Source organism: Branchiostoma belcheri, unplaced genomic scaffold (genome assembly GCF_001625305.1).
Source record: "Branchiostoma belcheri isolate BF01 breed outbred unplaced genomic scaffold, Haploidv18h27 scaffold100, whole genome shotgun sequence".
Classification (NCBI taxonomy): domain Eukaryota; kingdom Metazoa; phylum Chordata; class Leptocardii; order Amphioxiformes; family Branchiostomatidae; genus Branchiostoma; species Branchiostoma belcheri.
The window spans coordinates 207,969-213,302 of NW_017802381.1; the positions used below are offsets into that span (position 1 = coordinate 207,969).

At 38.7% G+C, this 5,334-nt stretch overlaps 1 pseudogene; it reads right to left on the minus strand.

The window, feature by feature from the left end:
- Positions 1-390: 390 nt before the first annotated feature.
- Positions 391-5,009, minus strand: LOC109473083 (annotated as a pseudogene).
- Between the last annotated feature and the right edge of the window lie 325 nt (positions 5,010-5,334).

The following is a 5,334-nucleotide window of genomic DNA, read 5'->3' on the forward strand; positions in this document are numbered from 1 at the left end:
TGACTGTCATATTCTTAGCTCTGTTTACATGCCCACCAACTGCCTCGTTATTCTTAACCATCTCGACTTTTATTGGTCCTTTCATGATCGCACTAGCACAGTATGAAGTCGTCGAATGGAGCACATTTTCAAAGTGGCGCACTTCTTGATAAAAGCTGTCGTCTTGTTTTTCAATCTTCTTCCAAAGCGTTGAATTAAAGTAATCGTATAGCTGGTAGTCTACATTGCTCCATTTGCGATGTAGCTTTACAAGTGTTGAAGTGTTTGTTGTTGGTTTTGGATATTTACGCAGGTTTTTAGGTTCAACACTATAAAGAATGTCTTTGAGGGTCCAGCACATTAAGCGTCTCAGTAATATAAGCGACTCATTGAAATGTTCTAGAATCAAAATCAAATCAAACTCGTTGGATATTTTCTCAACAAACTTATCCACAAACGATTGGTGATCAAATAGTCCGATGGGGAAACCCAGGTCAAATGCCATATAATTCTTTGTCTTAGTCATGGGGGCTTTAAAGTTGGAGATGTAAGGGATTTGAAATTTGATGGGATCTTTAAGAAACGACGCAACAGGATCTGTTCCATCCAACCCTTTAAAGCTTTTATCATAGTGATACCAGTTAAAAACGGATCTTAGTTGACCCAGCGGATGCCTCAGTATTGAGATATAAACGGTGTTTTGTGGCATGATATGCTCTATTAGCTCTCTATGGTAAACTGTGTGATCAATTAGTACATTAAATTTACCATCAGCAGAGGGTATAATGTCTTCTTGTTTTAAAAAGAAAGGCCAGCCGACATCACTCCGACCATTCATAGCCATCGCAAAAGTAAGGTTGTGTTCGTAGCCAAAACGTTGGAGGATGCATGCTGTTGTTGTACTTCCTGCTTTGTGTACTTTCACGAACATGAAATTGCGCTTGATGTCACAAACCTCCTCTCCATCCGTCCCTGAAAAGCTCCTTAAGGAAACATTGGAAATAAAATTACTTTTAAGGATTAGAAAGTTTAATCCGTTAAAGCTTTTAACCACTCAAATATTAAAATACGCATTAGATGCCTTGATACAACATATTAGAATGTATTTACCTTGAGAAATAGTTAAATGATTTATTCTAATTACCCCCTTTACCATGAACTGTCAAAATACACCATAGACTTGGGTATAATGTAGTTTTTTTAACAAGCTATGAGCTAATATTTTAGCTGGCATTGTAGGCGTTTCAATGGTATCTGATCTCTATCACATGGCAAATGACAACGACGCTAATTTTGGCTATTGATCGACTTTAAGCTGACAAGTCATCAACATTTCATTATAAAACTACATGTGACACTAATTAACGAGGAATAAAAGGTTCATCTTTGCAATGATTTGGGTTAGTACAGAACTAATACAATTCTTTCCAAACAAGTTTTTTTTTTACTTATCAACAGGGCTCGGATTACTGGGCACATGTATACGTGCACATAAATTTGGAGCCATGCACCCATTTTTTTTTCTGTGACTGTACTAGTGCACCCTAATATTTTCATAGGTTTACGTATGTAAAGAAGTTAAACGCATGGCAGTATACAACATTTCTTAACATCCAAGTGTCAGAAAAATAACTGATCATTGATGTAGGAGTTATTCTCTTTGATATGGTGCGCACAGTTCACCTATTCCCAAAAGTGAATTTCGAGCCCTAGTTTAATTTAGTCTTAAAAGTAATTCAATTAGATAGCTATCTACATGTAGGCCATGTGTCTTTAAAACACGTAACGCCAACAATCAAAGAGGCAAGCCACACACATTAGAATAGCTTTTTATATCTGAATAGAGCCTAGAAATTATTACCTGCCATCCATTATGTGGAGTTGAGACGCGTGGGTGTCGGATAGTCTAGTACCCTCATACATTGTTGCAAGCATATAATGGCTGATTCCCCCAAAGGCGAGAAGAGCCACAAATGCTAATGTTATCTTTTTTGCCCTCCCACATATCATGGTTCGTGTCTTCATCATTTACAAACCTAAATAAAAAAAAAAGATTATTGCTTAGGTGTCATTTAAATGATTTGCATATGACTATGTAACTGGCAATATGCTGTTCAAGTACATAGTAATTTGTAGTAAAACCGACTGTAGAGCTCAGATGGGATAAAGCAGAGCAAATTTATAATTTATCATTACTAAGGTAGGGCACCTTGTAACCTTGGCGGATATAGGTATTAACACTATGTTACTTTTCTCACCAGGATGAAATTTCCGGACCGAGCCGAGAGATTGGCTTTGATCCGACTTTGATCTGGATATTGTATTTCTCATTCTGAGCAATTCTACTCCAGTGCAAAATAAGGCCCATGGTAAATAATCAAAAGCGACTTAGACGGTAGAACACATGAATAAATGGATTACTTGTTCACCAAAGCCTCCTAATGTTTTATTGGATCTTTATCTCCATGAGGAATGGAGGTATTGTTTTAGGCGTGTGTGTGTTTCCGAACATTTGTAGTCAGCATAACTTCAGAACGCCTTAATAAATTGTGATGATATTTGGTATGTTGATCTGAGGAACACAAAGGTCAAGGTCAAGTATGGGCCTCCTGTAGGATGGCCTTGGTACCGCAGCAGAATTTCCGTTTTCTGTATCTTCTGCCTTAGTCTTGATGTTAAAACTATGAAATATGTCTTTACTAGCAAATATGATATTAAAGCCAAGGACTCCGGATTCTGCTGTTAACTGACTTGTAGATGATTTCTCCTCCATGGTACATGCGAAGATTCAAGATATTATGATAATCAGCGCTAAAAAAACTGTCTTTCAAATCCTCACTTCCAAACATTACCAAACTGAGACCGACTTTTCTTAAAGCACAGTTCGCCAGACATAGTGTACGTAAACTGGACAGTTTCGCCAATTTGGATCCCAGACAATTGGGTATAGAAGAAAACGACCACTCACGCCCTGGTAAAGTTTTGGTCCCAATCGGAAAAAAAGGGTCCTGCCAGGTAATTCCTGTGCTGTTTTTTTTTACATTTGGGCGTTACCACTACGTGGTTCGGCGGGGCACCCTTCGGTTACCGCGCTAGTTTGGGCCCGTACGGGACCCGAGAAGAATTTAACTCTAACTTAATTTCTACCCGAGCCCCGCTGACAAAAAGACGACGTGAACTAACCAGGCGAATACCGAGAGGAACCCTTTAGGTTTTGAAAGTCCACCTGTACAAATTTGTTACGTCTTCAACATCTCCTTCTTGCACAATTATTGTCTGTACGACACGTGCAGGACTCTCAGAGAAAGGACCAAGTGAATGTAGCGGGCCGAGCAGCGTTTGTTTATATATCTCGGACTATGAGGAGTGCCCACCAGGAGCCTTACTAATGCCTAACCTCCGTTCGTGGACATGCTTTAGGGACCCTAAAACTGTCTTACCGAGATGTAAGAAGCACGCGTTACCAGTCCGGCTCCACTGCAAAACATCGCCAGAGCATCTGCCGGTTACCTGCCCGAGACTAACCGATTAGGTTGACCCCGGAACCCTTCAGGGCAGCGAAAAGGCAACTTTTATTGTGACCAGAGCAGCCGGTGCCACCGAACTCCAGACACATTTTTCTAAGGCGTTTGATTGGGTTGAATACACAACCGCAGTGCAGAACGGCAGAAGGCAAGAAGTATTTTTTGTACTTTTCAGTTTTGAGGGTAAAAGAAAGATAATTAGGGCTAATTTGCACATAATATGTGCACATAATATGTGCAAATTAGCCCTAATAATTTGCATATTCGCTGTACAAAATTTGCCACATAACATATCAGTTGATCTCCACCCAATGACAGGGTTATCTTTAAAAAAGGCTATTCTAGCCTTTCCTCATAAATTATGCAAATGTGGTCCTGAAATCATTTAGTGATGTTTACCTTCCTGAACTTCTAATTATGGAAAGTATTAAATTCCGAGAAATTAACCACCATAAAAAAATTTACCGATTTTCTTCATTTACATAATCGACATCTGTCAATGATCTTGTCATATTCAATCACATATGTCACAAGTGTTTCATAGCCCTAATATTGAATGCAACAGAATTTCCTTATTAATTATGAAAATAAGATCTTGATTTGCATATTTAAATTTAATTATGTCAAGCATCACAATCATGACGATCCAGTTGTTTAGTTAGCCCCAACTGAAGCTTTTCTAAGAAGCCATCCTGCAGTTCAAGAACAAGCCGTTAGGGGGCCTTAACACACGGTACAAGAGCTAGCTACCATCCGAAATTCATGACCCTAGCATGTCCGGATCGCGAGATATCAAAACCGTAATTTGCGCTGCAGTACCAGGGGAAGCCACTAGGGGCCCCAAAATCTAATCATTTCCAGGTTTCGCCACACCCTACCGATACACCAAATATGAAACTAATGCATCCAGCCGTTCTTGAGTTATTTTGTTGAGTAACAGACAGACTGACAATCGCAACTAAAAATATAACCCCCATGACATGTCATGGAGGTAATAAGTAAATAAAACAATATAATGACACACATGAATCATCACAGGAAACATATCATGTTTCTCTAGGCCTAACGATAGACTGTATGCTTTTGTGAATTATCCTAACAGTGAATTGTATCATATGCTTTTGTGGATTATGAATCCTAACATTCGTAAAGTAAACGTGTCTACCTTATCCACCGTCCATTTACTTCAATCATTTGAAAAAAATGGAAATCATAGATGTATAAAAAGAATAAACTGTCACCTCTAAAGCAATACATGTATTCTTATAATGCGTTTAAATATGTGCAAAGCATTTCCTCGACATACATAACAGTGATGAATTAAATCAGTGAAAATGTACTGATTACGGACAGCAGCTTATAAAACTACCACTAGAAAAAAATACTTACAGATTAAGTACAGCCGTAGTTTAAGTCACTTGAAAGAAAGCCTTTGAGAGATAATTAGACGTGTGGGTTGATGTTGGATGAATTCAACCTGAGTAGAAATATGCAACCACACCTTGGTTTGCGGCCTCTGATATGTGTCGACGTGTACGCTGATGTATATCTCTTTTATGTTTGTTGTTACTCAGGCTGCAGTATGCATTAAAATGAGTTGAATCCAAACAAGAGATCTTTCTTTCGTGTGCAAACGAATTAGATTGCAGTCTGCTGTCTACAACTCAAATGTCAGGCAGCTCTTAATACTTTTTTTTCTTAAAGAAAGACTATTAGTTGTAGAGATTAACCAAAATATGATACCCCACCTCAAATATACCGATGCAATAGCTCAACCCCACCTCAAATATACCGATGCAATAGCTCAACCCCACCTCAAATATACCGATGC